At 40.4% G+C, this 19,335-nt stretch overlaps 1 non-coding gene across 1 annotated transcript; it reads right to left on the bottom strand.

Moving 5' to 3' along the window:
• Positions 1–566: 566 nt before the first annotated feature.
• LOC120255279 lies at positions 567–673 on the bottom strand. The gene has a single exon (XR_005534952.1). It is a non-coding gene; the product is annotated as a small nucleolar RNA R71 (small nucleolar RNA).
• Between the last annotated feature and the right edge of the window lie 18,662 nt (positions 674–19,335).

The following is a 19,335-nucleotide window of genomic DNA, read 5'->3' as shown; positions in this document are numbered from 1 at the left end:
TCATCATTCTGATTTCTTTTTCTTTCATTTGGTTAACTTCAGGTAATGACCCGAGGAAAATCTTCGATATTAATTGAAGGAGATCCCGAACTTGAATGTACACTCTGAAGAAAAGGGAAAGAACCAGTGCAAGAACTGTCAAATCTAGCTAAAGTGAAGTTGAAAGATCTGACAACATGGCTGAACAGAATGAACAACAGTGAACATTATCTGATTACGCCAGACCGTCAGTACTGGGGACACAATCTAGCATTGTGCGCCCCGCGATTACATCTTCAAACTTGGAGCTAAAACCAGCATTCATCCAGATGATTCAGCAGTCAACACTATTAAATGGTTTGGCAGATGAGGATACAAACAACCATATAGAGAACTTATTGGAAGTTTGTGATATGCTGAAGATTAATGGTGTATCGGATGATGCTATTAGATTGAGGACTTTCTCATTTTCTCTTAAGGGAAGAGCCAAGCAGTGGCTTCATTCCTTACCCAAAGCCTCCATCACGACTTGGAATGAGATGGTCGAAGCTTTTCGTGCTAAATACTTTCCTCCAACAAAGTTGGCCAAGCTTCGCAATGAGATATCGTGGTTTAGACAGATGGAGTTGGAGTTATTGTTTGAGACATGGGAGTGCTTCAAGGATCTTTTGTGGAGGTGCCCACAACATGGATTTCCCAAATGGATGATTATTCAGACTTTCTACAGTGGTTTGAATCATAGTACAAGGCAATTACTTAATGCTGTCACAGGAGGTACGATGGGCAGTAAAACCCCGTAAGAAGCCCGATAGTTAGTGAAAGACATGGCCATAAACTATTATCAATGGAATGCACGGGAAAGGAAAAAGGTGGCCGGGCTCTGTGAGATAGATGCAGTAACTTCTTTAGCGACCCAAGAGGAATCATTTAGTAAGAAGTTATACCTTCTAATTTCTAATAGCGTGGCAGCCGTGACTACTTGCACCGGGTGTGGTGGAGGACATGCTCCCTCTGATTGCCTGATCTCTATTAGTGATGCATCTTCAGTGGAGAAAGTCAACTTTGTGGGTAATGCTATGAGGAACCAAGTCAATCCATATAGCAACACCTACTATCAGGGTTTGAGGAGTCATTCCAATTTTTCATGTAGCAACCAAGGACCACAAAAGGTCATGGCAGCATCGGGTTCCCAACAACAACAAGCCCCAAACATGGAGAATAGAGTGTCTGGCATGGAAACCCGGATGTCCGATTTAGAGAAGGCTTTAACTAGATTTGTTCAATTGTCAGATACAAGGTTTTAATCAGTCGAGGCTACACTTCACAACCACACCGTTTCATTGCATAATCTTGAGAACCAAGTGAGGTAAATTGCGAACTCTCTATCAGAGAAACCACAAGGAAGCTTGCCGAGTAATAGCTAGACCAATCCTAAAGAGCATGTGAAGGTGATCACTTTGACAAGTGGTCATGAGGTTGAGGGTAAGTTTTCAAGTGAGAAGCCCAATGTAGATGCACCTGAGGTCATAGAAGTAGAGGAGGGAACAAACAAACAGAAGGAGGTGGCAGCCCCACCTCACAAGCTAAGAATCCCTTATCCCTCTAGATTGAAGAATGACCAAGTGGATGAACAATACAAGAAGTTCTTCAGTTTGTTCAAGCAACTCCACATCTATATTCCCTTTGTTGAGGCATTGTCCCAAATACCTAAGTATGCAAAATTCTTGAAGGACTTATGAACCAACAAGAGGAAGTTGGAGGAGAGTGCCTCCATGATTTTAGATGCCTCTTACCCGGTGATTTTGCAAAAGAATATGCCGAACAAGAAGAAAGACCCAGGAAGCTTCAACATTACTTGCAACATTAGCAACTTGGGTGAAAAAATGGTATTGGTGGACTCAAGGGTCAGTATTAACGTTATGCCATATTTCTTCTTCTAGAATCTAGGCTTGGGAGAGTCTAGGCCCACTCGGATGACTGAGCAGTGACACATCTGAGGGGCATCATTGAAGATGTGATTGTCAAAGCTAACAAGTATATATTTCCTATAGATTTTGTGGTGTTGGACGTCGATGAGGATGCGGATGTTCCTTTGATACTTGGGAGTCCATTTTTGCGCACTTCCAAGGCATTGATAGATATGGACGGTGGGGAGTACAACATGAGGGTTTGATATGATAAGCTCACATACCGCCTCACCGAAGCCATGCGACATTCTCTTCACTTTGATGATACTCTTTACTTTCTTAACACTACAGATGAAATTGTTGATGAATACATGAAGGAAATGTTCAATCCGGACCCGTACGAGGGTTTGTTTGACCAAGAGATGGACAATGAAGAAGTAATGATGCTTGGTCAGGAAGAATAGGTACCATTTACTCCGTGAATCATAAAGAAGGTGCTCGCGAAGATGAAGAGGGCGAGGAGACGCCACAAGAAATGGCCCAAGGCTATTGCGGATGTGCGTGAACCGAACAAGTTGGATGAACCCTTGATAAGTGGTACCAAGCCCGATAACTCCCCCTCTACCTTCAAGAGACTTTGCCCATCATGCTTTCAAGATATGGCTAAGAGGGAAACCTTCATCTATGAACCCCCGTGAGGTAAGACAAGGTACGTCAAGCTTAGTGACGTTAAATAAGAATTTCTTGGGAGGCAACACAAGTGTTTACTGTTTTACTTAGTTGATAATTTAGGTTTTGCATGAATAAAGTGTTGAGTGTTGGTGTCTATATGTTTGATGCATTGTTGTGTGTTTTCTTGTGGATTTTTTATGTCATCATGTGCTTTCATGTTGATTTGGCCAAGTTTTGGTCGTGCGAGCTAGTTTCTCATGTTTTTCCCTGGTATATTATGCATAATAGGGCAGGCTCTGAGTGTGTATACATGTTCAAGAATTTTCTGCAGAGCCTGTAGAGTTTTTAAGGCATCCAGAAGAAACGTACGGGATTTACATTGTAAGCTCGTCCAGAGAAGGCACAGGGGAATGGACTCGGCCCTGTAAGCAACCTGGTGATATCCGCAGGCCCGTGGGTAATTTCCACAGGGGCGTGCGTCTTCCTGCAGACACTTATAAATTTTTCCCAAGAGCACACAGGGGCGTGGACTCGCCCCTATGGGCGATCTTGTGACAGACGCACAGGCGTGGGGTATTTTCCACAAGCCCTTGTGGATCTCTGCAGAAGAGCACTCCTCCATTAGGAGAATACACAGGTGTGTATGTCTGCCCCTATGAATTGGCCAGTAATGATCCACGCCTATGCGGAATTTCCATACGGAGGTGCGAAACACTTAATGAATTTTCTCAGTTGGATAGAGAGTCCACAAGGGCGGCGTCTTCCCCTGTGGGTCGGGCGCAAGGGCATGGGTAATTTCCTGAGATATTGTGTGTTTTCTCAAGAGCACACAGGGGCGTGTGTCTGCCCTTGTGGCTCTCTCCTGTGGTGGCGCACGGGCGTGGGTAATTTCAACAGGCCCGTGTGGATGTGCAAAATTCCAAGAGACACGATTTTCCTGTAAAAATAATCTCATTGAAATTTTCATCCATTACCCTTCCAGACACTCGAAAACCACTCTTAAAACATTTCCCGACCTCTCACCACTGTTTTAGAGTGATTTCCAGTCAATTTCCACACCGAATTCGAAGTTTTCATACCCATTTCATCTGTAAACATTTTACTCTCTCTCTTCTTTGCCATTTCTTGTTGTTAGTGGATCGAAAGCCAGTAATCCGTACACTGACACTGGAGGTTCTGGCCTCTTTTGAGTTTGGGCAGCCATATTGGAGATTTGACATCATTGATGTCATGCAGTTCAGAGCGTTCAGACGTCATTTTACCATGATTGTCACTGAGTTTTCAGTTCATATGGGCTTTTATGACAAGACATACACAGATACTGAGAAGTATGGACACTTGCCGAATGCCAATGAGGATACACAGATACCCTAGCACCTTGACCGCACCGCTGTTAGGATTATGCCCTCAAATGCCAATGAGGATACTTGTATTTGGGTATTTCATTTGTATTATACATTCTTATTCTTATTAAATAGGCATTTATTTTGATGTTCATATAAATCTTGCGATCTAGAGGTATGGAACTTTTGTTCGGTGATAGGAGATCTACAACAATCCGAGAGATAAGTTCGGCGCATCAAAAGAAAGAAAATCATTAAGAGGTAATTTTCTAGGACTTTTAATTAAATTAAGATACTCATTAAAACAATTAGAATATATATCGCAAATATATTATTGCTTCCGCATGCCCTTATAATGTTATTTGATTTTTGCGATATAACCTAACATTGGTAGCAAAGACAGGTTTAATGAGCACTAGGTTTAAAAATCATAAAATTGCATTGGTGATCATTATTTGATTATTATATAAAATTAAAGATTCATGATAAAATTATATTTTATGCATAATTTTTATTTTGAGATAGGGTTTCATAATTTATTTAAAATTTTATATAAATAATAATAATAATGATAATAATGATGTTGAAATATATATATATATATTAAATAAATCAAAAGTTGTGTTGCACAGTACCGGTGGCCTTGTAGAAGATTGATTTGTTTAATATATATATATATAATAATATATAAATAAATAATTAATATAATAATAATAATAATTGTGTGGGCCCACGCAATTGCCTCGCAGTGCTGCGCGGGACGAGCACTGCGCAGGGCGTGGGCCACGTCAATTTTATTTATTTATTTATTTAGTATTTATATTATTATGTTATTATTTTATTTGTTGTTATTATTATTTGTTTATTTATTTTATTTTAAATAAAATGGAATCCACACCAATGTAATTTATGATTTATTTATTTTTATTTTTATTTTTATTTGATGTGTTGAATGAATGGATAGCATACTATCATGAACTTTAGGGCTTTTATATTTATTTTATTTTTTACTTATGTATTTGGGCCATGTTGTGTCCAATGTTATTTTCTTTAATTTTTGCAAAAGTATATTGTATCTAAGATACATATTTGTTAATTTTAGAGAAAATATAAAGTGACACAAGAGCCCGATAATACGTGGAGCAAGAAGCCTGGCGTAAAGTCCTTTTGTATGGAGCGCAAAGCCATGTAATAGTTTAGGATTTTATTTTAGATTAATCTATTAAATTAGGTTAATCAAAGATGTTCATGATCGTATGCATGTGATAGCTTGAATGTGAATGTATGTCTTATTAATACATGCATGATTAATGTAATGTGAGACCCAACTAATAACTTGTAAACAATTCTCCCAAAAGAATAACACAAAGTTGAAGGCCATGGAATGTCCTGGCTCTTCACCAAGCTTTGGGTGATTAGAGTTATGTGGGTGCATGATATCTTCCCTGTACGAGGGGGACTTGTATTCGCTTATAATTTTAAGAACATTTAGTGCATTGGATGTCATCAATCAAAACAAATTCCTCCCCAATTATACTGTATGGGTTGAGGGGGTGGAATTCAATTGTTAGATTGACAGAAGTTGGTGGGCTTAACTAAGATAGTTTACGGGCCAATTAAACTATATGGGTTGAGGCTTGGTAAACTATGGGCCAAAATTGATTGGACTACCTATGGAATAGGTTGGCATCGGACGCCATTTCATTAACTCTAGTGGTGCAATTATACTGTATGGGTTGAGCTCCACTGGATTTAATAAAGAACACAATCACTCACTACGAGATCCTACCAACGAGGATTTCCGATTTCTATAGTGGGAGTGTAGATTTCGAAAAATGTAGTGTGAGCCAAGTTTTATTTAAAGACTTAATATAACTTGAGTATAATATAAATAAACTAATAATCTGGTATTTATTTTCTTGCAGTTTATTTCTCGATATGACTCATAACCCAGTTAATATTTTGCTTGAGAAAAATGCCCTTACCGGGCCCAATTATGTAGATTGGCTCAGGAATTTGAGAATAGTCCTCAATTTAGAGCGAATCGGGTACATTCTTCATGCCAATATTCCTACCGAACCTCCACCGGAGGCAAGTAAGGAAGAACAAGACGTTTATCTAAAATGGCTTGAGGACGACTTGCGAGTGAGGAGCTATATGTTAGCCTCCATGAGCAGTGATATGCAAAGCTCTCATGAAAAGATGAGTGATTCGAGATCGGTACTGTTGCACTTGCAGCGACTCTATGGAGAGCATAGTCGGACTACTCGGTATGAAATATCGAGAGAGATTTTTAGGGCAAAGATGAGTGAGGGTGGAGAAGTTGGAGAGCATGTCCTCAAGATGATCTCTATTATTGAGAGGTTGGAAGCTCTTGACTTTTCCATGGACTACAACCTTCAGGTTGATCTCATCTTGTAGTCTCTTCCTGACTCCTTCTCTCAGTTTAATGTTAATTTTAACATGAATGAGATTGAGTGCACACTGGCTGGTCTTCTTAACAAGCTAGTAAGTACTCAGTCTCAAATGAAGACTAAAGGGAAAGATGCTATTGCTTTGACTATCTCTACTTCTAGGCCCTCAAAGCCCAAGAAGAAAAAGATGGCCAAGAAGCAGAATGCCCTGGCTCCCAAAGTAGTGGGAGGAGTAGGTAAGAATAAAGGTGTGGCTCCTGTGGTTTATGCGAGTGAAAGCTCCAAGCAAGCAGGCAAGTGTTTCCATTGAGGCGAGGCCGGTCATTGGAAGCGGGATTGTCCACAGCTCAGAGCAGATGGCACTACAAGTATGGAATAATTTGTTTTAAAAACAAATTGTTCAATTTTTGTATTTTCTACATCTTGGATTCTTGATTAAGGAGCTAGTGCTCATATTTGTATTATGAATCAGAATATAGAAAGAAGATGGATGCTGGGAAAATGAAAGGTGATGATCAACGTGGGAAGCGGACAGAGTGTCATAGCAACTTACATAGGATCTACTTATATTCTTTTATATTCCGGACATGTTTTAGTTTTAGAGAATTGTTAAGTATTACCAAACATGCTAAAGAACATTATTTATGTTCCTGTTTTAGTGAGAAAAGGATATGTCCTTAAATTTGGTGAAACTAATTGTGATATTTATTTTGGAAATAAATTCGTTAGCAATGCCTCTTTAGTTAATTGATTGTATTATCTAAATGTCCAGAATAAATATGTTGTGAATGCTATCACTAAAAGGCATGGTAGGCATGAGATAAATAAAAAACTTGTATGGCATTTAAGATTAGGTCATGCTGGAGAACAAATGATTCATGAGTTGGAGAAAAATGGCCTTGTAGGTCCATTGGTATTGAATCCTTATCCGACATGTGAGTCTTGTCTTTTTGGGGAGATGACCAAATCTCCTTTCATTGGACATCCTGAGAGGGCACCATAATTTTTAGATTTATTACCCACTGATGTTTGTGGGCCGATCAGTGAGATGGCTGACGGTGGATTCCATTCTTTCATGACTTTTACCGATAACCATTCTAGATATGGTTATGTATACTTAATGAAGAAGAAGTCAGAGGTAATTGACATGTTTAGAAAGTATATGGCTTTAGTGGAAAATCAAATTGGTTATCGTATAAAGACACTACGATCGAATCGTGGTGGTGAGTCTATGAATGCCAAGTTTGACTTGTTCTTAAAGGAACATGGGAAAGTTTCACAATTAGCACCACCAGCGACTCCTCAACTGAATGGGGGTGGCTAAGCAAATGTATCGAACCTTGTTGGACATGATTCATTCTATGCATAGTTACATATTTCTTTATAGGGGTCATGCACTTCTCATTAAAGGAGCTTTGGAAAGCTATGAAGTGTATGTTGAAGTATTTTAGGACTAAAGATATGCTTCTAATCTATAGCAATGAGAGTTATGTGTGGATGGTTATGTAGATTCACACTTTCACTCTGATGTTGATGACCGAAAATCCACTTTAGGGTTTAATTATATTCATTCTTAATGGTAAAGCAGTGAGATGAAATACTTGTAAGTTACTACTGTAGATTCCACTACTAAGACTGAATATGTGGGTGCATCGAAGGTTGGTTGGATTAAGAAGTTCTTGATAGAATGTCTGGTGGTTCCAAATGTGGAAGCTCTCATTATCACGTTATTGTGACAACAATAGAGCTGTAGCACAGGTGAAGGAACCAAGGTCTCACAGTATATCCAAACATATCGAGTGGTGGTACCACATCATTTGAGAGATCATTGGAAGAGGCGATATAGGCGTCTAGAAAATAGCCTCAGCAGATAACTTAGCTGACCTACTCACCATACCACTATCACAACTCGTGTTAGATCGACATCCTAAGAAGATGGGTTTAAGATACCATATTGGTTGGCATTGAGTACAAGTGGGAGATTGTTAGGATTATACCCTCGAATGCCAACGAGAATACTTGTGTTAAGGCATTTCATTTGTATTATACATTATTATTCTTATTAAATAGGCATTTATTTAATGTTCATATAAATCTTGTGATCTAGACGCATGGAACTTTCATTCGGCGCTAGGAGATCTACGACAATCCGAAAGATAAGTTCGGCACATCAAAAGAAAGAAAATCATTAAGAGGTAATTTTCTAGGTTTTTTAATTAAATTAAGAACCTCATTAAGACAATTAGAATATATATCGAAAATATATTATTGCTTCCGCATGCCCTTATAATGTTATTTGATTTTTGCTATATAACCTAACAACCGCAAGTTACCAAGCCTTTTGCGGACAGGGGCTGTATAAACCAGGAGTATCCAAGGCCACATGTTTGTCCCGGCTGAGCTATAGGTATTTATTTGACATCCTTAACAGATCTGTGGAAGGCTGAGGCGACAACACAGGAGTTTTGAGCTGGCAGGGGTTACTTTATTTGTATTCCATGGTCCGAACCATGCCAATTCACCTGAGGCACATTATGCAGACTACCTGCGATACCAGGGCCAGAATGGGAGAGTAAGAGTATTATTTACTGGTCCCTACATCAGTAAACTTATTTGGGGGATGGGCCTCATGGATGCTATTCGGGATGCCAAAAAGATAGTTATTCCTTCTCCACTTGGACTCGATACTCTCAGGATGATGGGATTAGTGCACAGATATGGGCATGGAGTTTACATTTTGACCACATCCACCACTAAGAGAGCTGAGGGTGGAGGGGATATAGCTGAGAATTCCGCACCGATGGTGACTGAGACCTCAGGGCGCACGATTACCCTTTCCCGAGCCTATGATCATATTGAGAGGCTCGAGAGCACTGTGAGTATATTGTGGTCTGAGATCATCAAGATTCGGGTGATACAGTCAGCACAGTATACTGAGATGGTGGCCCATTTTGATGTGTTACAGCAGCTATTGATTGGCAGACCTCTAGCCCCTCCAGCATCACCATCACCTCCTCCACTGGCACCCTTTGATCTAGCACCAGGATCAGCAGCGGAGCAGAGACCTGATGACAGCAACAGTTGATTCTGCTTTTAATTTCTTTACTTTTGCATTTCATTTTGGACTTGTATACTCAGAAAAGACTTTCCTTCTTAGTTTATTTTTAGTTTTGATGTCTCGAGTTGTATTCATTGCTTTATCCTTTATTTACTCGAGTTGTTTTTGCTTTTAATGAGCTTCACGAACCCCCTTGTGTATGCGTGCATATGGTTTTGTCAGTATGGGAACTGAGAACTAGTTATGGACACGGCCATGGTGCTTCAGCACTTGGCCTTGTGTGCTTCACAAGCAATTGGAACAACATCCCCAAGGATTAAGCTCTATCAAATGCAACACTAGGAGTCAGGGGAGTATTGTTTTGGTTGCTTCTCCGACATATATTCTTGTTTGATATATTATGAGTGAGCTTTCATGTTTACATTGGAGACAATGTACAACTTAAGTGTGCGGGGGTGTTTCATAATGTACATCTCCTTCATATTAGTTTTGATTGATATACATGCTCACATAGCCAATACCGGTTCACCTTAGTTGTAATGATTATATTCTTGAGTTTAGAAGAATTTTTAACATTGAATGTTCTCATGCTCTAGTTTTTGCTTGAATTTCTAGAAATTTTTACACAATTGACACTTACTGCACTACTCACTCTTTAAAAACTTTTTTGGAAACTCAAGTTTGATGTTAAAGGGACTAGTTATTGTTGTTTCTTTTATAATAAAATATATATATATATAGTTTTATTATTTAGTTGTGCTTATTGGGTGGAAAGAGCTCCCACCTATGAAGTATGAAGTTACTCTCATATGTCGGATACTAGTTATGCCCTAATGAGAGAAAGTGATATCTCATAGGATGAGTGAAAGCTACAACCCTGGTAGAAAGAGCTACCACTTCAAAAGTGTGAAAGTCACCTTAGCGGCCACTTTGGAAAAGGGTACCTTAGAGGATATGTGAAGCTACTACTATTTTTTTAATTTTTGTTGCTTTGTGTATATAAATAAGTCCCTTATACTTAGAACTTTGAGGAATATACCTTGGGTTGACTTGAGTGAGTTTACACACACTTAAACGATTTTGGGTTCGTTGTCCTTTTGATTCGAGTTTTTAGCTAGAGCATTGATTTTTCATATTTAATGTTGAAATTTCCCTTACTGATAGAATGCTCTCTTTGCATGTTTTGGTGAACCTAAGCCCCAACATTTGCATATTTCCTTCATCTATACTTAAATGTTTTAATTTTTTGCTTGAGGACAAGCAAAAGCTTAAGTGTGAGGGTGTTTGATAAATGTTTGTGTGATAAGAATGCGAAGTGTTCTTTCCTTATGATGAGCATTACTTTTATCAGGTTTTAGCACTAATATGTGTGCATTTATGTTACTTTCATGCATATAGGGTTGTGAAGCCAAATGGTAAAGAAAGAAGCCAATGTAGATCTTGAACGCACTATTTGGAGGAAATCTTGAGAAGGTTCAAAAGCGAAGACATAAGTTGGGTTCAAGATGCAAGAATGTGTGCCAACCTCCTTCTATTCTAGTTAGCATGATGGTTTGGAGGGGCGCAAGGGCAGTCATATTCGAGTATCTCGGCTTGTGCAATGGTAGCAAGATCTTCACCAACGAAGCCGCTTATTAAAGAAGCAAAGTGATCTATGACTTAAACGTGTGCATGTTTACGTTATCTCGATGAAAGCATGGATTCGGGAATGTTTCGGGTCGATATTGTAGGAGGTTACTCTAGCAAAACACTGTAGGAATTCAATGTAGTAGATACTATTCATAGACGCCTAAAAAACTGAAGTTCAGAGAATCCACACGGGCGTGTGGAACTTATCCATGCCTGTGCGGAATTTCCACAGGCCCTTGTGGAAAATCCACATGGTTCTCCTTGTGGACGCCCGATTCTAGCCCCGATTTCAACTCTCTCTTCTCTATCTTTTTTCCCAATGTCAGAGAGGATTGTGGCTAGGGTTTTGAAAGGTATTGACAAGGGATTTGGAGAGGTTCTACGGCTTCAACATCACCCTCCATTTGGAAGAAGGTTAGTGGGTAAGCTTTCGTCGGCATCGATCCAGTGATGTGTATCCTAGGCTGGACAAAGGGACATTTAGAAGAGTCGAGGCTTCTCCACAAGACCATCGTCATGACTATCGAGGTGGTTTTCCATAGATTACTTGCTTTTACATTCGATTTCATTGTTGATTGTAACTAGCTCCATGGAGAGCTAAACCCCCTAGTGGGTATTTGGATTGTGAACTCTAGGATGTATTTGTTTCATTAAACCTTTTATTATGCTTTCATTAATTGATGCTTTAATCGAGTTCAATATTGAATGCTTGATTGAATGAATACTCCCTTACAGTGACACTAGGGTTGAGAGTTCTTATTGGTAACCCTTGTGAATGAGTGACACACGATGAGAGTTAGACAAAGCTAGATTGGAGAAGGTTGAGAGGGTGAGCCAAGAGGTAGCGGAGCATCCCCTTTCCCCTTTGAGTTCTTTGCGGTCATAGTATAATGAATGGGCTAAGGAATGACCTTCCGCTGGGGTTTAGTTGCAGAGGCAACAGAGTGAAGCGTTGAAGTGATTTTAGCACCTAGGGTTTAATTGTGACTAGTGACCTTCCAACTAGACAAAAGGGTTACGTTTATATCTAGGAAGAGGATTTATCACTTGGAATCCGTAGAACTCATTGCAATTTTGTACGAGTGCGAGGTGTTGAGATTGTTCAATTTCTCCTCCGGGACATGTATAGAGTCAGGCATGGTTGACCTTAGATTTGGGACCATGCATTGAAAGATCTCCACGACTCATGAATGCATTAGTTAGGAAGCATAATAGAGGTTTTTGCACTTGAAACAATCATACTAGGCATAACAATATTCGAGTACCCCATTTATATCGATTGCCCTACCTCTCCTTTACTTGTGCTTCTCTTTATTATCTCTTTTATTCTTGTTTACATTGCATCTTGTTAACAAAATCATTATTCATTTTTCACTTGGTTGGGAAACAGTTTAAGTATTTTTATTCCCTACTGCCTGTAAATACGATACTCACTCACCTGGGATTTAATTACTCGATAAACCCGTGCACTTGCGGGACATATACAAGGGCGTTGTCAATTTTCCACACCGGCCTGTGTAATTTCCACACAGGAGTGGATAATTTCCATATGCCAGAGTGGATTATTTGGAAATCAAATTTTCGGCCGGCTGTGAACAGAAACTGCTACAATGTCTTACTACAGTGATTTGCTGTAGTGACCTGCTATAGTACTCTGTCAAAACACTCCTAATTCTACACTTTTCATCGAAGCAACATAAATGGGCACACGTTTATACCATAGATCACAACTCTTCTTCAATCAAAAGCCTCATTGGTGAAGATCTTGCTATCAATGCACAAGTCGTGATACGCCAATGTGACTGGCTTCGAGCCCCTCCAACTCATTGCAATGGCTTGAATACATGGAGGTTGGCACACATTCACATATATAAGAGCCCCACTTATGTCTTCTCAATTGTTCCTTCCGAGATTCCACTAAATAGTACATTCACGATCTACTTTTGGCTTCTTTTCCCAAAAAATAGTGATAAGTGCTTGTGTGATAAGAATACGAAGTGTTCTTTCCTTGTGTTGAGTATTACTTTTCTTGGGTTTTAATGCTAATACGGGTGTATTTATGTTACTTTCATGCAGGTACGGTTGTGAGGCCGATTATGAGAGAAAAAAGCCAATGTGGGTCGTAATGCACTAATTTGGAGGAAATCTTGCTAAGGTTCAAACGCGAAGACATAGGTCGGGTTCCAGATGCAGGAATGTGTGCCAACCTCCTCGTACTCAAGTTAGCACAACTATTTGGAGGGGCACAAGGGTAGTCACATTCAAGCATTCTGACTTGTGCATATAGAACAAGATCTCCACCAACATGTCCGTTATTGAAAAAGCAAGGCGATCCATGATGTAAATGTGTGCCCGTTTGCGTTAACTCAATTAAAGTATTGATTCGAGAGTATTTCAGGCCGGTAAGGTAGCAAGGTATTGTAGAAAACACTATAGCATAAATACCACAGCAGCACTGTTTACAGCCGGCCGAGAAAACCGGAAAATAGAGAATCCACACTGGCGTGTGGAAATTCGACACTCCCGTGTGAAAAAATCCACAGGGGCGCCCACATGAGTGTGTGGATTCCTGATTCCAGCCCTTTAAAAGCCGATTTCAGCCCTGATTTCAGCATTCTTTTCTCCATCTTTTCCCCAACTTGAGAGTGGGTGGTGGCTAGGGTTTTGAGAGATATTGGCTAGGGCTTTGGAGAGGTTCTACGGCTTCGATATCGCGTGCCGTTTGGAAAAAAGTTAGTGGGAGAGCTTTCGTCAGCAACGATCTGGTGAGGTGTATCCGAGGCCGGATAAAGGGACCCTTGCGACGAGTAGAGAACTCTCCACAAGAACATCACCATAACTAACAAGTGGGTTTTCAATGGATGCTTTGTTTTTACATTCTATTTCATTGATTATATCTAGCTTCATGGAAAGCTAAACCCCTAGTGGGTACTTGGGTATTTGTGAACCCTAGGATGTATTCGTTTTATTGAATCTCTTTATTATGCTTTCAATTAATTGATGTTTATTATGAGTTCCAATCTTGGAGACTTGATTGTATGAATATTCCCCTAGAATGACACTAGGGTTGAGAGTTCTTGTTGGTAACTCTTATGAGTGAGTGACACACAACGAGAGTTAGACAAAGCTAGATTGGAGAAGGTTGAGAGGGTGAGTCGAGATATAGCGGAGTGTCCCCTTTCCCCACCGGTGTGATCTATCCTACCTCCACGTTCCAAGAGTTCTTTGCGGCCATAGTAGAGTGAATGAGCTAAGGGATGATCTTCCGCTGGTGCTCAGTTACGAGTGCAATGAAGTAAAGCGTTGAAGTGATTTTAGCACCTAGGGCTTAATTGTTGCTAGGGATCTTCCACCTGGACCAAAGGGTTAGGTCTATACATAGGAATAGGGTTTATCACTTGGAATCCCTAGAGCTCATTGCAATTCTATGCGAGTGCGAGATTGAGAGGTTATTCAATCTCTCCTCTGGGACATGTATAGAGTTAGGCATGGCTGACATTAGATTTGGGATCATGTAATTAAGGATTTCCACGACTCATTGTTGCATCAATTATGAAGTATAATAGAGGGTTCTTGCACTTGGAACAATTGTCCTAGGCAGATCAATGTCCGGGTATCCCATCTTTATCGATTGGCTGACCTTCTCCTTTACCTGTGCTCTGTACCTTGTTGCTTTTATTTTCATTATTTCATATTTTGTCACACTTATCACTATTCATCTTCCATATTAGTTAAGAAACAACTTAAGTGTCTTTATTCCCTACTCTCTGTGGATACGATACCCACTCATCTAGATTATTACTTCAACACCCATGCACTTGCGGTTAACACGCATATATGGACGTGTCACATAGCTTCATAACCCTACTTGCGCGAAAGAACACAAATACAGATGTATTAGTGCTTAAACATTATAAAGGTAATGCTCATTGTAAGGAAAGAACATTTCACATTCTTAACACACAAGCACTTATCAGGAATTTCCACATGCCCGTGTGAATCTGCAGAACTTGGTTTTTCAGTGACAACAACAACAAGTACTTATCATTAGACCAGGTTTTGAATAATAATGAAATCGAAAGTAAAAACAAGTGTTCCACAAGAAAACCCCATCCCTCGATAGTCATGTCCATGGTCTTGTGAAGTAGCCAAGTCTTCTCCAAATGTCCCCTTGTCCGGCCTATTGCACACCTCACTGGATCTATACCGACGAAAGCTCCCCCAATGACCTTCTTCCAAGCGAATCGCGGTGTTGAATCCCTCAAACCACTCCAAAGACTTGCTAAAAGCCTCTCCAAACCCTAGCCGATGACTTCCCAAATGATCGAGAAAAGTGTAAGAGAAGAGGGGAAAAAGATTCCTAAAATCAGGCTGAATCGCGGCTTAAATAGGACTAGAATAGGGAATCCACACGCCCCCGTGGATTCTTCCCACAGGCCTATGGAATTTCCACACGGGTGTTCGGAATTTCCACACGCCCGTGTGGATTATTTGAAAATTTGTTGTCTGCCAGCTGTGAACATGAACTGCACACTACTTTGCCATAGTGATATACTACAGTACCCTGCTATAGTACTTTACCAAAATACTCCCAATTCCACACTTTTAATCAAGGCAACATAAAAGGACACACATTTATGCCGTAGATCACAACTTTTCATCAATCAAAGGCTTCGTTGGTGAAGTTCTTGCTAACAATGCACAAGTCGGGATATGCTAATATAGCTGCCTTCTTGCCCCTCTGACTCGTTTGTTCCTTCTAAGATTCCACCAATTCATGTGCTCATAATCTACTTTTGGCTTCTATTCTCAATACTTAGCTTCATGACACGTTCGAATATGCGTGTAAACAGTAAGTGCATGGGTGTCGAAGTAATAATACCTCGGTGAGAGGGTAGCCGAATCCATAGGGAATAGTGCTTAGAACCAACAAGATTGCTATTTAACTAAAATTAAAATATGTTGAAAGTGATGTGAAAAAAACTCAATGCAAATGAAAATAAGAAAAGATAAAGGAGGTGCAAGTAAAAGATAGGAGAGGAAATCAACGATAAATGGGGTACCCGGATATTGTTCCGCCTAGGACAATCGTTTCAAGTGCAAGAACCCTCTATTACACTTCCTAATTCATGTAACAATGAGTCATGGAAATCCTTAAGTACATGATCCCAAATCTAAGGTCAACCATGCCTAACTCTATACATGTCCCGAAGGAGAAATCGAACAATCTCAACACCTCGCACTCGTATAGAATTGCAATGAGCTCTAGGGTTTCCAAATGATAAACCATATTCCTATGTATAGACCTAACCCTTTGGTCCAGGAGAAAGATCCCTAGCCATAATTAAGCCCTAGATGCTAAAATCACTTCATCATTTCACTCCGTTGCACTCGTAACTAAGCCCCAGCGGAAGGTCATCCCTTAGCCCATTCACTCTACTATGGCCGCAAAGAACTCTTGGAACGTGGAGGTAGGATAGATCACCCCGGAGGGGAAAGTGGACGCTTCGCTACCTCTCGACTCACCCTCTCAACCCTCTCCAACCTAGCTTTGTCTAACTCTCATGGTGTGTCACTCACTCACTCACAAGAGTTACTAACAAGGACTCTCATCCCTAGTGTCACTCTAGGCGAGTATTCATACAATCAAGCATACAAGATTAGAACTGATAATAAACATCAATTAATTGAAAGCATAATAAAGAGATTCAATGAAATGAATACATCCTAGGGTTCACAAATACCCAAGTAGCCACTAGGGGTTTAGCTCTCCATGGAGCAAAATACAATTGATAATGAAATCAAAAGTATAGAGATGCAATCCATGAATGAAAACAACCTTGTGTTTGTGTCGATGGTCTTGTGGATCGACCGAGTCTTCTTCAAAGATCCCCTCATCAAACCTAGGGTACACCTCGCCGGATCGGTGCAGACGAAAGCTCCCCTAATAGCTCTCTTCCAAAGGAAACGCGGTGTCAAAGGCCGTTAAACCTCTCCAAAGCCTTGCAAAAGCCTCTCCAAACCATAGCCATCGGCGGCTGCAAAGATGGGGAAAGGTGGAAGAAAAGATAGCGGAAAAGGTGGAGAAATCGGGGTTGAATCACGGCTTTTAAACGGCAAGAATCGGGAATCAACACGGGCGTGTGGAATTTCCACACGCCCGAGTGGGTTCTCTGAATTTCTGATTTTTTGCGGGCTGTGAACAGTACCTGCTACAGTACATGGCCTCACGTTTATGCCGTAGACCACGTCGCTATAGTGAACAGTACTTTAACAAAAACACTCCCAAATCCACTTTTCGTCGAAGCATCATAAACAAGCACATGTTTATGCCGCAGATCGCGTCGCTTCTTCAATAAACGGGTTCATTGGTGAGGATCTTGCTAACAATGCACAAGTCGGGATATGCAAATATGATAGCCTTTGTGCCCCTCCAAATCATTGTAATTGTTTGAATACATGGAGGCTGGCACACATTCATCTATCTTTGAGCCCAACTTGTGTCTTCGCGTTTGTTCCTTACAAGATTTCATTAAATAGTGCATTTGCGATCTACTTTTGGCTTCTTTTCTTAAAACATAGCTTCACAACCCTACTTGTGCTAAAGAACACAAGTACACATGTATTGGCATTAAACATGATAAAAGTAATGCTCATAGTAAGGAAAGAACACTTCGCATTCTTAACACACAAGCACTTATCACTTCACAACCTGACAGCGCCCCTTGCATATATCCCACAAGTGCACGGGTTTGTTGAAGTAATAAAATCCCAGGTGAGTGGGTATCGTATCCACAAGGAGTACAGAGTAAAAATACATAAATTGTTTCTTAACTAAGCGAAATATAAATAGTGATTAATGTGACAAGATGTAATGCAAACAAAAGTAAAAGAGATAAGAGAGAGAGCACAAGTAAAGGAGAGGTAAGGCGATCGATATAAATGGGCTACTTGGATATTAATCAGCATAGGACAATCGTTTTAAGTGCAAAAACCCACTATTATGCTTCTTAACTAATGCATTAAGGAGTCATGGAGATCCTTTAATACATGGTCCCAAATCTAAGGTCAACCATGCCTAACCCTATACATGTCTCGGAGGTGAAATTGAACAATCTCTCATCCTCGCACTCGTATAGAATTGCAATGAGTTCTACGGATTCCAAGTGATAAATCCTCTTCTATATGTAGACCTAACCATTTGGTCCAGGCGGAAGGTCCTTAGCCACAATTAAGCCCTAGATGCTAAAATCACTTCAACACTTCACTCCATTGCACTCGCAAGTAAGCCCCAGTGGAAGGCCATCCCTTAGCCCATTCACTCTACTATGACCACAAAGACCTCGAGGAATTGGAGGTAAAATAAATCACACCAGAGGGTAAAGGGGACGCTCCGCTACCTCTCAACTCACACTCTCAACCCTCTCCAATCTAACTTTGTCTAACATCTCGTAGTGTGTCATTCACTCACAAGGGTTACCAACAAGAACTGTCAACCCTAGTATCACGCTAAAGGCGTATTCATACAGTCAATGCATTCAAGATTGGAACTTAATAAAAACATCAATTATTGATAGCATAATAACAAGGTTTAATGAATCGAAGACATCCTATGGTTCACAATCCAAGTACCCACTAGCGGGTTTAGCTCTCCATGGACCTAATTACAATCAATGAAATCGAATATAAAAGTAATAAATCCATAGAAAACCTCCTCAATAGTCGTGATGATGGTATTGTGGAGAGTCCTCTACTCGTCCAAAGGTCTCTTTGTCTGGAATATGATACACCTCGGCGGATCTGTGCCGACGAAAGCTCTCCCACCAACCTTCTTCCAAACGGAGCACGATGTTAGAGTTGTAGAACCTCTCCCAATCCCCAGCCAATACCTCTCAAAACCCTAGCGGTAGCCCTTTCTCAAGTTGGGGAAAAGATTGAAAAAAGAATGTTGAAATCGAGGCTGAAATCAGCTTTTTAAGGGCTGGAATCGGGAATCCACACGCCCCTGTGGGTATTCCACATGGGCTTGTCGAATTAACACACGGGCGTGAGGAATTTCCATATGCCCGTGTGGCTTCTCTGGCCAACACCTTCTTCGGCCGGCTGAGAACAGTACCTGCTACAGTGTTTTCCTATATTGTTGCTATAATGCCTTGCTACAGTGCCGACCCGAAACCATGCTTTCATCAAGATAACTTAAACGGGCACACATTTACGTCGTAGATCGCTTTGCTTCTTCAATGAACAACAGCGTTGGTGGAGATCTTGTTATACATGCACAAGCCAAAATACTTAGAATGTGACTGTCTTTGTGCCCCTCTAAATCATTGTGC

The sequence above is a fragment of the Dioscorea cayenensis genome, unplaced genomic scaffold, assembly GCF_009730915.1.
Source record: "Dioscorea cayenensis subsp. rotundata cultivar TDr96_F1 unplaced genomic scaffold, TDr96_F1_v2_PseudoChromosome.rev07_lg8_w22 25.fasta BLBR01000924.1, whole genome shotgun sequence".
Lineage (NCBI taxonomy): Eukaryota > Viridiplantae > Streptophyta > Magnoliopsida > Dioscoreales > Dioscoreaceae > Dioscorea > Dioscorea cayenensis.
Note: the sequence above shows the minus strand (reverse complement) of the source record. Positions and strands in the feature narration are given on the sequence as shown.